Consider the following 15997-nt stretch of genomic DNA (forward strand, 5'->3'; position numbering starts at 1 on the left):
GTTAGAAATATACCCAGAGCTTGATTTGATAACATGATAACACAGTGTGAGTGTTTCAGAATCTGGATGTGAATGGTTTTTCCATCCTTTCTGTTTAAGCAAGGAACTTGGATTTGATTGTTCAGCTCTCCTAGTAAATATGGAAATACTTTTACCTCAAAGGAAGGTTAGAGTGAGAATTTTTTCACAAGGGTATGTGGTGACAGGACAAGGGGAAATGGCCTAATACTGAAGGAGGGGTGTTCAGAGTAGATACTGGGAATAAATTCTCCCCTGTGAGGGTGGTGAGGTCCTGATAAAGGTTACCCAGAGAAGCTGTGGCTGGCCCTGGATCCCTGGAAGTGTCCAAGACCAGGTTGGACGGGGCTTGGAGCAACCTGGGCCAGTGGAAGGTGTCCCTGCCCATGGCAGGTGGTGGAACTGGGTGGATTTTAGGGTCTCTTCCAGCTCAAACCATTCCATGTTTCTCTGATTCATTCCCTGATATCTGCACTGTTGAGTCAGCAAAGTTGAACCCATGGCTCAGTACTTTTCTGTTTGTGGAGGAACCTGCCTTGAGTGGACTTTGTGGGAAAACTGAGTGATAGTAAATATTTGGTTTTCATATTCTGACTTCCTTTGCATTTGACCACCACCTAAGACAAAGGCTCCTTACTGGAGTCCTAAAATCAGAACAATGAAATGCAATAAATTAGTACAAGAAAAGGTAAAGTTTGATTATAATCACATTTTTCAGTGTTCTCGTTCACTGTCAGTTGTTACACTATTATGTTGATTTTTTTTTTTAACACATCAATAGGATGTCTTGGAAATTATTTAAGGTATGTCTTGGAAATTATTTGAAGTGTATCAGACTTGGGAGGATCTTCAGAAGCACTTATGTAGCAGTTGCAGGTAAACACATATCAACCCAATAAGATCCACAATTTACCATGGGAGCTGTTTATATCCCTAATTGTGGAGTATCCTCATTTCAGTGGGACTTCACTTGGATTTCTCACTGCACCAGGATCAGCTAAACTGCATATCTGTTTAACTCATTATTTGTGTCATTGTATAGAGTTGGCTTTATTCACTCAGTGTTGGCTTTGAAAGTAAAAATCCAGCCCAGTATCACCGAGTTCCCGTGTGTGGCTTAAGAAATTACATATTCTGCCTTTGGAGAGTGGAAAAACGATAGTTGTATAAAATCACCTAGCAGTTCTTTACCCTGAGCTGCATTTTATTACCAATTTCAGATATGGTCATGAGGTAACAGCTAAAAAGGTTGCAGTGCAAATACATGTGCAGAATTTAAACGAGGACTTATTCTTTCTCCAATAAACACACACCGGATGCAAAGGAGGAATTGGAATGTTTTCAGAAGGCAGCTCGGGCCAACCCGTCCCTCATCAGGGAACATTTCAAAGATTAGTTTCTGATGTCCATAGAAGCATATTGTGTGAGCCTGGTTTTAGACAATATGCTGTTCCTGTGCTTTGCCATCTCCTCCCGAAGTGTTCCGGCTGCACAGGTCCGATTGTTGGATTTTGCAGCGTCCTGTGAGAGCTGCAAAACCTCAGCAGCTTGAGCTTGACTGGCTGCCTCTGTAAAGTGAGCCTGGAAAGCCTGATTTCCTTCTGGGAAAGAAAACCTATCTGAATATTGCCCAGATTTCAAATTACCTGCCCCAGCACTAAACAGAGATTCAAGGGAAGAGGGAAGGGGGAACATTCCCAGCCATGAAACCTCAGGTGATCTGGTTTCTATTCCCAGCTCCAACACTTGCTTTTATTTTGTCAGCCTTGATAAGTCATTTAGCTGTGCCTTTTCCCTCATCTTTATAGCAAGGGTAACAGGAGTATTGTAAAGCCAGGATCAATATTGCTGGTAAAACACTGGCACAGAAGGCCCACACAAGTGAGTATGTGCTGTTTAAGACCTGGAAGACCAGGCAGTTAAACCCTCTACTGGGTTTAGCCATGTCCTTAGCCCAGAACCAGAGGATGGGGAGAGAGAGCAATCATCAGCACATGAGATTTGCTTTAACAAAGCCCTTTTTAGGGGAGTCATACTAAAAAGTGATGGGAAAGAAGGTCTTCCCACCCTGATAGGATTCATCATCTTCCTGACCAGTGAGTGGGACAAGATGGGATACTCCCAAAAGGCTGTCAGCACAATATGGTCTTCTCAATAAATACTAACAAGAATTAGCTGGAAAAGAGGTGAGAAAAATCTCACTTTCCTCCCCCTCCTATTCTTGAGTTCAGTAGCTTGGGAATGTTTGGCTGAGACTGTCAGTGTTGGTGAGATGAGGCAGAAAATCCTCAGAGCTGCATATTCATAGAGTCACAGAATTGTTTAGGCTGGAAAATCCCTCTAAGACCAAGCCCAACTATTCTCCCAGCCCTGCTAATGCCACCACTAAACCATGTCCTCAAGTGTCAGATCTGCACATCTTTAAATCCCTCCAGAGACAGTGATGCCACCACTGCCCTGGGTAGCTGTGCCAGGGCTTGACAGTCCTCTAGGTCAAAAAATGTCCCAAATACCCAATCTAAACCTCTCCTAGTGGAACTTGGTGACATCTAGTTGTGTTACTTGGGAGAAGAGTTTAGGTTTTACAGCAGCTCAAATGCTCTGGAGGCAACATGCTGGTTGTGGGTCTTCATCAGTCCTCAATGGCCAGTTCAAAGTCCATGAGGGAATGGTTTAAAGCTGAGACTACAGAATAAAATAGACCTAAGACTATAATCTAGTTCAACTGCCTGACCACTTCAGGGTTGCCCAAGAATTAAAGCATTTTAGGACATTGTCCAAACATCTCTTAAACACTGACTGACATGGAACATCTTTAAGATCTTTCTCAAACTTTCTTTAAGTTTGACTTAGGGATTAATTTCTAACAGCCCAAACCTGTGGCTGTTAGAGTCTCTGTTTTATAAGCTGTCTGTTTGAGTTTCTCAAAGCTGAGTGACTGCATTATTGGTGTCACTCCTGATTACACTTGCATGTTGGTTTAAACATAACACTACATGCCAGAACTTCCTAACTGGATGTGATGCAGCATCAAAGTGATGTTTCATGCTCTGGGAACTTTAAAAACTCATTGAAGGGAGAAAAGTGAGATGCCTATGGGAGGCATGACAGAAATTTGGGCTTGATTCTATACTTATCAAGGTAAATAGTAAAACATATGTTGACTGAGTTTGGAGCAAGATGGGCCTGTAATGACTCTGACAAGGTAGGTGGTGCCTTAGGATTTGTCAGTCCTGAACTTCTGAGGAGTGGGATGTCCTTCTACTGTTTTTTAGAATTTCCCCTTTCTTGTAAATACATAGTAGAATAATAACTGCTGGTGTTTTATTTATAAAAATGCTGGTGGAGGTATTTATTATAAATGAAATTAATTTTGAATTAGCCTCTTTTTCTGTTCAGGAATGATTTTGGCAAACAATGCTCTGTTCTTATTATTCACTGTATAACGTGGAAGGACACAGCTCATGTCTCCTCTGTCTCCCCTTGCCACTATTTCTTTGAATCCTTCCGAGTAAGGACAGAACATTTGGGAGCAATTGCATTAATATTCTTGAACCCACTTATCTTTTCCATACTGCAATTCTGAAGGCCTGAAAGAATCTGTGGAACTTATGGAGTCACGAGGCTACGTGGTGGTAACACAGGTTGGGTCAAACTCTGCTACTGCCCATAGGCAGAGGGGGTTATTTCCCCAAAATATCTTGGACTGATGTGACAAATAATGGACACTCTACACCTCCGTTCTCAACCCATAACGTGTGATAAACCCATCAGATTTTGTATGACCTCTGTGAAATCATAGCTTGTAAAGCTATCTAATATTTTACCTTATAGAAAACCCTGGAAAATAGCATTTTCCCTGTGTTAGAGTTGAGTGGACTGCAGTGGATAAGATTTGAGGACAGGGGAGAATAAGAGCCACCAATATTTGATAATGTGTAAAGGGTCTGTAACTAAAATTTTTCATACTCTTATGCAAGGTCCTATGAAAACCATGATGAAAAGTGGATCCAACCGGGCAGTGAAAGCTGGAAAGTGGAAAAAGAGAAGGTACAGAGAAGGTAAAACTCCAGGACACAGCCCCTGTCACTAGTTGTGAGTTGTTTCATTCCTGATTTTGCATTTCCATTTTCTTTTTAACATGTGCTTGTTGTATTTAGTTACAACTGTTCCTAAGGTTCAAATTATTTGTTTGACTTAACGAAAATCCATTTTTATTCTCTAATCTGGGAAAAGTAGCACTTACTGTTTGAATTCATGTTTGGATTCAAATATAAATCAATCTTTTCTTTTGGAAATATGCAGAAATCAGTCTCTGCTACACACCCCAGAGTGTTTGATCATACCAGATTGTTTTATACTCTCAGTTATAAATGCTATGATTGGCTTTATGTTTTACTACAAGGGCCAAATTCTCATCACAACTGTGTCAAATAGATCATATTTTTGGAAACCACATTTATAAATATCGAACTCACCAGTAGAGCCGCAGAAACACCTCTGAAATCAGCACTGAACTGAATAGTTTGTGCAGAGGAGAAATTAAAGTGGAAGCTTCATATCCAAGTTTGGGTCAGAAGTTTGTAGTTGCCTCATTCTGGCAAATCATCAGCTTCCTTCAAGAATGAGAGAGATCACCTGAGTCCGAGTGATGAACATGAGCTGTCCCGTTGGATTTCTGTGCTAGACAACTGAAATGTTGTCAGGGACTCGGAGAGAGGATGGGAAAGGAAAGAAGACAGTAGACCAGGATGTGAGATCCCTGTGAGAAAGTGTGCTTTATATTATAGGACAGACTTTATCTTAGGGGCGTTTCTCATTATCAAACCATTTGGTCTATCAGAAATTTAGGCAAATCCATAATTAGTGACAGCGCAAGGAATTGGAAGTATTCCAATTGGAACTATTCCATGTGGGTTCCTGTAAACATAGAGATAACCTAGAGAAGGACAATGTCCCACCAAAGTGTGCCTGCAAATGGCTCATGGACCTTCATTCCCAGGCACTCATGGTAAGAGTTGTACAGTGGGAATGCCACTGCTTACAGCTCCATAGGCTGAACCAACACAGCATAGAACCACTGAGGTTGGGATAGGCTTCCAAGATCACCAAGTCCAACCTTCAACTGAAAATCCTCATGCCCTCTAAGCCATATCACAAAGTACCACATCCACATGCTTTTTGAATGTTTTTGGGGATGGTGTCTCCACTGCTTCCCTGAGGAGCCCCTTCCAATGCTTAACCACTCCTCAGTGAAGAAAGAGTTCCTGATATCCCACCTGAGCCTTCCCTGGCACAACTTGAGGCCGTTTCCCCTCGTCCTGTTGCTGGGGAGAAGAAGCTGAGTGCAACCTCCACCATCCTGCTCATGGGATGTATGTGTGTGTGTGTATAAACACACACTAGAGGTTTTTTCTCCATTTCCCCCACATTTCATTCAATAGACTTATTAATCAACCATAAGAAATGAGTCAAGATGTTGAAACAGTCATGGCCTTTGTTCTGTGTCAGCTTTGTTGGCTTAGCTGACATATAGCTACGAGGCATGACGGATCAAAGTAATTAAAGTTCCAATCATTTACCTTTCCATGTTCAGTGTCAAGACAGCCAGCCTTCACCCCGGGTTCAGAGCATTTTCATATTTTCTTTTTTTTTAACATGTTCTAGCTTTGTGCCATTTGCCTTGCTGGACTTAAGCATCTGACAGCATTTCCATTATAAAGTTTATGTACGAAGGCTTGAGATTCCCTCTGGATTCCAACTTTGCACATGAAAATTGCAGACCACGGGCAATCCAAGCCCGTGTTTTTGTTTGTTTGATTTTTGTTTCATTTAGTTCGTTTATTTTAAGGAGATTTAGTCAGGTTTTTGCCATCAAACAAAAAGTTGCCTGTTCTATTTAGTTTCAAGGTACGTTTTTTGTGCGTTCTATGAAACTTAAATGAAACTTATTTTTGTTCCTGTCATGAAATATGGTAGGCAATGAGTTCTAATATTTACTCTTCCATCATATACATAAACTGAGGTTAAGTGATAGAGAATTAGTCCTACTCTTCCATCATTGATGGTGAGAGATCATGTGTGTGTGTCAGATGCAAAATTAAAATATTTCCATTAAAAATACATGTTTTACAGCAATTACTCTGGGAATCATATGGATAATGAGGAAATGTGTATGCTGGAACTGCCTGGCAATGGTATTGTCTACTCCAGCTCATTAGATCCCGTGATATCCCAGTGAGACACATCAAACAGGGATCTACCACACCGTGCACACAGACTTGACCCCTCCACCTGTGTGATCCACCCTGTGGGAAATGTCAGGCTTTCAATCCTTTACAGAAGCCCTGTGCAGAAAGTAAGTACCAACCTCACATTTAAATTGTACCTTGGATTGCAGAACCAGACTTGTAGTTTACATGGATTTTCCATTTTATTTTTTTTTTTTTTTTTAAGTTTAAATAGTCCACACTGGGTTTCTCACAATTAATTTGATGCTGTTTTCCAGTCAGCACAATTAGTTCAAGGCCCCTCTCTTCCATCATTTGAAGCTCTGGAACATTAAACACTGTCTTGTGTTGTAGTTTGAATATGAGATTACTTAAGTAGCAGTGAATATCTCGGCAACATATCTGCTCTACAAAGGGAGCACATGTTTGGATGCTGCCTGAAATGCTAATATTTCACAGGAAATTATATATAAAGCTGTTCATTAACCAGCTATTTCTTCCTTTGTGCAATATTTTACAAAATATGATTCTAAACTCTTGTTCAGCAACTAAACCAGTGATTTTATTTGAAGAGAAGCACTAAAGAGCTGGCTTTTAAAACATTTAACTCTGCTTTTGCATTTTAAAAGTATGCTAATGTTGTGAAGGATCAAATTGCTGGAATATTTTTATGAAATCAGATTTATTATTTTTTTTCCTTAAAGTTTACAAAGTAAAGTTGGGTATAAATGGGAAGCAGTCAATTAATTCTTTTGAGTTAATTTATAGATTTGAGTAAATTCTGTGTCCCATGAAAGTTAATAGGAGTCCTTTTACTTTGATTTAAATGCTGTTCAGATATAATCTCTGAATTTAGCACATTTTTACTATATATTTTAGTGCAAAAACTTGTCTTGTGGAGCCATACAATTACTTCCAAATTATTTTTGCAATGATATGCATTTTTTGAGTACAGTATTCTGAACTGGTGTGTATGTACATGTCTTTAAAACCAGTTTGATATTTGAATGCTTTATTACTGTTGGGGCAGCCTGTTATTACTCAGGAAAATAGGGAGTTAATTTGGTGTAAAATATAGGAAGTAAAATCCCCCCAGGATTCCTTTACTCAGGCGTCCTACCCAGTGAGTAATAGCGTAGCAACCAGAGAGAAAGGTGGGTATTTTGCATTTAAATAACCTCTAGTAAGTACATATATAATAAAGATATTTTTGTTATGCACAAGTGCAGTTGGAATTTATGTTAAAAGTGATCTTTGTGACCTACTTTGATCTTTATTTTCTGTCATTTAGAAAGCTGATCCAGATCATGCATTTGCTAATAAAATAGATAATCACAGGATCATTGGGGTTGGAAAAGCCCTCTGAGATCACAGAGTCGTCCACCCCATGCCCACCTTGTCCCCCAGCCCAGAGCACTGAGTGCCATGTCCAGTCCTTCCTTGGACACCTCCAGGGCTGGGGACTCCAAACCTCCCTGGGCAGCCCCTGCCAGTACCTGACCACCCTTTCCATGGGGAAATTCCTCCTGATGTCCAACCTGAGCCTCCCCTGGCACAGCCTGAGGCAGTTCCCTCTCCTCCTGTCCCTTGTTCCCTGGGAGCAGAGCCCGACCCCCCCACCCCGGCTTCCCCCTCCTGTCAGGAAGTTGCAGAGCCAGAAGGTCCCCCCTGAGCCTCCTTTTCTCCAGGCTGAGCCCCCTCAGCTCCCTCAGCTGCTCCTCATGGCACTGACTCTTTAGCCCCTTCACCCCCTTCCCAGGTAACACACTGGTAATATCACACATTGCTAATAAGTGACATCGACTGGGCATTTTCATGCTAAAAAAATAAGTAAATAGGAGTGATACATCCAAAATGTACAGCACAAAGGCTTGGATGATGAAACAAAAAAGCTTGGGAATAGCCCAGTGCAGGAAAGCTGAAAGAAATATCAGTTCTATTCCCATGTGTGACCCTGGCCCTCTGTCTGCCCCTGAGCAAGTTCCACCGTGAACTGTATCCGTGTGATCACATGGGACAAGGCTTGGCTTCCTTGGAGAAGCATTTTAAGATTGACAAATGAAAACCTACTACATAATACACTATCAAATGCAATTATTATTGAGTTACCAGTTACCATTATCGAGTTATTAACTTGGCAAAAATGTGTCTGGAACAAAAAGGGCAGTGAGATAAAAGCAAATGCCCGTAATGTTTCTGTTCTTCCCTCTGTGTAGACATGGGATGGTAAAGGAAAGAAATCCTTTGTGTTTTGTCTAAGTCCAGCAGGGAAATAGAAATGCTTTCCAAAAGGAAAGAAAATAAATACAAAGTCAAGCAAAAAAAAAAACCAAACCACCACCAACAACAAATAAAATCCACAAACAAAAAAACCCACAACAAAACAAAACAAAAACCCAAAACAAAACAAAAACAACAAAACAAACTCCCAAAACCAAAAACCCCAAACAAAAAAACAAACAAACCAACACCCCCTATAAAAAAAAAACTAAAAAGAACAACAAAAAACCCTACAGTCTTGACAGATGTTTGCTTAATTCTTTTTAAATACCTGCAGCAATAGAGATTTCCAAACTTCCTCACACTATTATTTCAGTTGAGAACTATCCTGACCATCCAGAAGTTGTCCCCAACTTACCTTACTTTTTTTTCCCTCTGCAATTCAGTTTTCTCTTATATTCTGAATTAGGATTAAGAAGTCACTCCATTAATGTCACAGATACCCTTCATCATTTCTGAAGGTTGCTATCACATCTTTTTTTGGTGAAACAGTTGCCTTCATTGCCAGCCTCTCATTACTTTTCCACTCAGAGTGAACAGAGAAGCTCTAAACCCCAAGATTCTTTCCTCCTTGTTGAGATACAGAAATTTCAGGTTTATTACTTGTATTATTCAGATTCTAAATGAAGCCCCAAGAGATCTTCTGACAGCACAATCCCACCTTTACCTCAAGAGATTCTCTCTGATTGGGTCTGGTTATGGTTAATTATTAATTATTGATTAATTCTGCAAATCTGAGAGCAAAAATGTTTTTGGAGTCTCTGCCCAGAGAAGCTGTGGCTGTCCCACCCCTGGATGTGTCCAAGGTCAGGTTGGACAGGGCTTGGAGCAACCTGGGATAGTGGAAGGTGTCCCTGCCTGTGGCAGGGGGTGGAACAAGATGAGCTATAAGGTCCCTTCCAACCTCAAAAAAACTTGCAGCCAAAAATGAGAGAGTGGAGAGTTGCACTCGACCTTAACTTGTAGATTACAAGTTACAGCAATATTTATCTAATATGAAATCCAGTGTTTCTTGGCACAACTATTTTTGCAGCATCTAAACAAATAACTTCTGGTATCTTTAGGGTTTTTACTGAGGGACTACAGTGCACCACTGTAGAAATGGATTACCCAGGGAACCTTGGAAAGGTACTTTTCTGCTCAAAATATTTGAAATTCTAAGGAAAAAAATCCACTCTAAATGATTTTCAATAAAGGCAGGGACAAAATATATTATTTTCCTTTTTTTCCTTTTACTGTCTTCTGACTTTGTGGATCTGAAATATGGCAACTAATTCCTGCTTGGACTTTAGCAAAGCTCCTGGAGCTTCTCAAACCTTGATTTGAGTTGCCATTAAGGAACTTATAAAGGAACTTATATCACCATGCAAGTCCAATTCCACATTTCCTTTTGGAATCATAGAATCCTTAAGGCTGGAAAAGACCTTTAAAATCATCAAGTCCAACCATCAACCAGCACCACCTTGTTCCCCATTGAACCATGTCCTAAAGTACCATATTTACATGTTTTTTTAACACTTTCAGGGACAGTGACTCCACACCTCTTGACCTACACGTGGGTAGGAACACCTTCAGGTGTTCTGTTCCTACACTGACATTCCTTGTGCGTTTTAGCACTGTTTAGCTTGCATGATATTACTCAATAAAATGCCTGATATGTAAAAAAACCAGGAAATATCTTGCATTTCATCATCAAAAATACTAGTGGCTACTTTATCACCCAAAAACTGGATTAGGTGCCTAAGTTTGCCATTTTAAACCACCCAGACTCGAGAGGTTGCTGACCTGGGTTGGGAAGTTCCTGCAAACACGGAGGGTGGTGTTTGTAAAGAAGAGGGCCATGATCCCACATCACATGGTACCTCCTTGCTCCAAAAGTTTTGGGATGTAGTTATTTTACCAGTGCTAAACCTCCAGTCCAGCTCTCCCAGCCTGTAACTTTTTCATGGTACCAAAATCCAGTACATGAGTCAAAGTGGAGCTTTGTTGTGATAGTAGAGAATCAGTAGCCTATGTGTAAGATAATGTGTCTGGAAAATGTCAAAATGCAGATGGAGAAAGTCCTGTCATCTTGGTCTATATTTTTCAGCTTGTTTTTAATTTAAACCTGTCCCAACTTAGATATTTATTGCCTTCCACGTACTTGAATGGAGCACGGGGAGAGTGTGGGTGGTTACTTTTCCTGAGGTGGTGATGGGATGTTTGTAGTAGAAGGAAAAGGTCTTTTCAGGTCAGTCTGGCCCTAAATTACTAATTCCTTACATTTCTAAAGGCCTTTGCTAATTTGGGATAGCAGGAGCACGAGCAAGTGTCGTTTTTCCAGTTGAGATTTTTGCAGGACAGATTTGCAACTCCTTGTTCAGCAAATGTCGCTCTCCCCATCCCTACAGGCTTCCCAACTATCCTTCTTATATTTAGTGCTCTGTCCCCTATGTGTTAATGATGATTTAGCAACAGCAGGCGAGTTCTAAATGCAAGGAATAGTGTGTGAAAAAGCCTGGAAGAGAGACCTGGAAAGTTCTGCTTCTTGGTGAATATTATTTAATGTAGGTAAAGAATGAAGAGCTTCAAGTGGAGTAATGTATCTCTTTATCAGACCTTCTACCTACTCTCCATTCAGCTGTTTTTATATTTATTTGTACTTCACTCAGGGAAAAATAAGGAAAGAACTGTATTAAAAACCTGGGATTTGGAAGGATATGTTTTGTATCAGTTTTCCTCCTCTTATATAGAGATTAAAAATGTTTTATTTAAAACTACAGCACTCTCATGAAGGACTGTAGGGTTTAAAATACGTATTTTACTTCCTACAGTCAGTTTCCTTTATTTTTAATGAAAAAAAATCCTATAAATTTATATATTAGCATACCAAGACAAACCATGTCACTTCCCAGACCTCATCAAATTTCTTCTTCAGTTTTACTTTAAAAGTTTAAATATTTGCTATACATATGCAAATATTAACCATTAAAAATGACTGTGGGACTGCACGTTGTTAAAGGTGGAAATAAACCTGCTACCCGTGCCACAGAGCTGACAACGTGCAGATAATAAAGGTAATAAATTCCTCTTAAAAAAAGCAAACTTTCTGTGAACTGCAAGTTTCACAGACAAGTAATTTGAAATAATTCCACCCAAACTATTGCAATGGATTACCAATTATCTTTAATTTACAGGATGCTTTATGAAGGGAATGGTCCTGTCTAAGCACACCAACTTTACTACCAAGAGATGCCAAACATCTCCAGAATAAAAATCTCTTTCTTATGGGATACCAGCCCCCATAATACTTCCTAAACAATCCATAAATAATTCTCTTGTGAAGAGTTATGGGCAAAATCGCCCCTGATGGAAATTTCAGCTGTAGGAAATCAACTAAAAAGAAAACTTTGGTGGCTTTAGGTTTGGTAGGAAAGCTCAAAGTTGTGCTCAAGGTGTAGGACAACCAGGAAAAGTGCAACTAGCAGAGATTCCCACCATTTCAGCTCCCAAGGAATTCACTAACCGCTCCATGACCCCTGAATTCACTGGGATACAAGAGAGCAGGAAGAGGAAATCTCCTGCCCCATCCTCAGACGTTCTCCTGGGGCACAATAGATCTTCCTCATGGAGACAGGAGCAATTTTCAGATCATTGCACCAATCCTCTGTTTTATTTTATTATTTTCTGCATTATCAGATTTTCATTAAGGTCTAAATAAGTCTCTTCCACCCTCTTTTCCAGAATGACTGTTTTTCCTGGGCATTTAAAACTTTATTTACAGGGTTACATTGCTGACCTGTAACTGAGCCCTTGACCTGGAGGACAATTGAATTGATTTTCAGCTAATTGCTTCTGTTTAATTTGTAGTGTTTCACTTCCAAAATGTCAAAATGTTTTGTCATTCTTCTTATGATTTTTATTTATTTAGTGAGTTTATACAAAAAGTAACCAATTCTTTATTCTTAAAAATGACTAAATTTTACCTTCAGGACCAATAAACGAAATAAACCCATTTTTAATTTATTTGGAATTAGTTTCTTCCCACCCCTGACAGAAACCTTGATGCTTTAATGATTTTTACCCCTTTGAAAACACACACCTACACTTTCTTTTCCAAATGTCATTTTAGCTTCTCTTGGATCCTATTATTCACTAGTATATAATTTATTCTTTAAGGAAAAAAATAATCCAAATAATTTTCTGAAAAACATGAATATTTATTATTTTTATCAATAAAAATGTTTATTACTTAAGAAGTGTAAATATCCAAAATAGTTGGTGATATAAGCCTGTGCATATAGCAGGTTCAATATAATGCTTTTCTCCTGTTACAGGTTAAGCCATTTTTGGTGAATTCACATTCCATGGGCTGCACGAATTGTGAATTTAGAAAACTTTCATTTCCAGGTATGATTCCCATTCCTGCATCTCTTTTGGCTTGTCTTGAAATCATAAATTTTCAAATATCTTTGAATTTGTTTTCCTCATTAAAAATATTCTCTTATTAATATACCACATATTTCTGATTTTTACATTTTCGATATTTTTTGCATAAAAATATTAATTTCAGTTCTTAAAAAATAGATGGAAAACTGTATCTATTTGGTGATATCAGTCTTGCTGTTGCTGTTTTTATTTTCCCACAACCATCTCCTACTTATTCCCACTTAATTTTAGTCAAGCATATAACACAGAACAGAGGGGAGAAGAAATATTTTTGGCTGAAGACATTGGAGTAAATCACAGCTCTTGTGAGAAAATGTCATGAATATCTCTGTAGAACAGACAGAACTCAGATTTTACGAGAAAGAGATAGAGAGAAAAGTGCAAGGACTCAATTTATCTGCATCTGAATGATAAAGAACTGACTGAACCCTTCTGGTATTGAAATCTTATGCTTTTGGAGAGGGTATTTTTAATTTTTTAAGACAGTGTTTTGGTCACTAAACCATTTATAATTCAGAAGGTCAGAAGGAACCATTGCAGGGGTAGAATTTGACCTGTACTGTACAGACTACAGGGCTCCCTAAATTAATTCCCACTTAAAAAAAGCGTGTATCTTTTAAAAACATAACTTTAATTTGAACATGTGTTGATGGAAAACCCCCAAATCTGCTAAGCTGCTACAAGATTTTCTTACTTTGATTTTAAAAAAAACATATATTTTTGCTCAAATTAAGTGAACTTCTGTGCAGTGGTTTTGCCTTACCTTTCTTGCACATCCCATTCCTTCATTTTTCATGGCTTTTTCCCATGTTTTCCTACCAATCCAATTGTTTTTATTTCTCGGTTTATATCTATAATACCAAGAGTATTTTCAATCTTTAGTAATTTTACTAATTAAAAATAAAAGATAAGTGTGTAGAGAGTATTTAGGGCACACTTTTATGAGCCTGGCATCCCTCTACCGTCCATAATAGTTTCCTAATAGTTTACAACTTAATATTTGTGAAAAAATGTTGAAGTTTGAAAGCCTACTGTAACTGGTATAGCATTCCCTCTAGGAACTGGGAAATTAGGATTTGCATCTTAGTCACTCATTTCTACATTGGCTTTTTCTTGCCTTTTGATTTGGGATACAGGAGGCTTTTTTTCCCCTGGTGTGGTGGGAATGAGAATATTTAGCACACATTCAGTTCAGGTGCCTGGAAAATATTTATTTGAAGATTGGGCTCAGTCAAAGTTCCCTTTCCACTTGGACAGATGGCTAAATTATGAATTATGGTTTTGCATCCCCATGTTTTGTGGACTTTTCCAAGATCAAAATTATGGAAACAGCTATAGAACTTCCAGTAAAAACAGAATCACCGTGGTATGTTGTTTAACCCACCATCAGATACAAATCCCAAGTCTATCCCACCTAGTTAATAGGTGAGAGGGAATGGTTAAATTTTTCTTTTTTTTCCCCTTTTTCTTTGTCCCCCATAGGCAGAGAATAAGGACTCTGAGACCTCTGCCAAGGGGGGTGTGTTCGAGTGTTCTCACGAGCTGAAAGAAAGTGCCTGAGAACTGAGGGAGCAGGACAGCTGAGACACTGTCACCACCCCAGACACCTCACTAAGCTGGATAATTTGTCCATCACGAGACAAGTCCGACTTAGGGAGAGGATTAGTGTGGCTAATGCTACAGACACCACTCACTGAAACGTCTGTGTAATCACTGCATTGTTTTCCCCCTCCCCGCAGGAAGGTACCAGCTCTCCCTGCGCTGCCCTCACAGCAATGTCTGTGCCCACCAGATCCCACAAAAAAGACCTATCCCAAGAAAGTTGCACAGAAGCAAACACACCTCCTCCCAGCTGTTTCACACTGGGAATAACAGTGAGCACCACACCGATTTTGTACCTGTTTCTTTAATGATTTTTGTTAGAAAAGGAGATTTGTTTCCTTTTAGATGTATTTTTTAATACCTGAAAGCCATTTGCCTACTCGGTTTTTGGCACTGGTGAGGCCACACCTCAAGTGCTGTGTTCAGTTCTGGGCCTCTCAGTTTAGGAAGGATACTGAGGGGCTGGAGCAGGTCCAGAGAAGGGCAACAAGGCTGGGGAAGGGACTGGAGGACAAGTGCTGTGAGGAGAGGCTGAGGGAGCTGGGGCTGTTCAGCCTGGAGAAGAGGAGGCTCAGGGGAGACCAGGGGGGAGCCAGATGGGTATTGGTCTCTTCTCCCAGGAAACAGGAATAGGACAAGAGAGTACAGCCTTAAGCTGAGCCAGGGGAGGTTTAGGCTGGACATCAGGAAGAAATTCTTCACAGAGAGAGTGCTCAGATATTGGAATGGGTTACCCAGGGAGGTGGTGGAACCACCATCCCTGGAGGTGTTTAAGCAGAGACTGGATGTGACATCAGTGCCATGGTCTGGGTGACAAGGTGGGGTTGGGTTGGACTCAATGATCTCAGAGGTCTTTTCCAACCACGTTGATTCTGTGATTTATCTACCTAACCTACACATGGGTCTGTGCTGCAGCTGGAAAGCTCTCTGTCCTCCTCTGTTCCAGGAGCAGTCCTAATTTTTATGTCAATGGTTTTTGTTGTGTCATGCTCAGGATAACCCTGGCACTGCATTCTCTTTATCTGGTTTCCGGAAATATGTCCATCAATAATAGCTCCAAATCTCCTTTTGCACCACACCATGAAGAAAACTCATAAGTTTAAGAAAATAGATGTATATTTTTGATGTTCAGGAGTTGTGCTTTTGAAAAACACCTTGAGTTAATAGCATGCTGTACATAACCACTCATTCTTATTCTGTCTGAGTGAGTCTTTGTTCCCTGAGTTTGCCGTGGGCATTCTGGTGTTTCAACTTTATCTCTGACATATCAATAAGATCATGTTCTGTTGCTGGCAGGTTTAAAAAACACAACCAACCAACCAACTACCCACAAACCAAAAGCAGAAAACCCCCTTAACATGTGTAACCCCCTCCTCTCTTTTAATATAAGCATGTGAAATTCATTTTAATTTTCATCGAGAGTTTTGTCAGTTCTGGGA

This window comes from Corapipo altera, unplaced genomic scaffold (assembly GCF_003945725.1).
Source record: "Corapipo altera isolate COAL_440 unplaced genomic scaffold, ASM394572v1 68, whole genome shotgun sequence".
Taxonomy (NCBI): Eukaryota; Metazoa; Chordata; class Aves; order Passeriformes; family Pipridae; genus Corapipo; species Corapipo altera.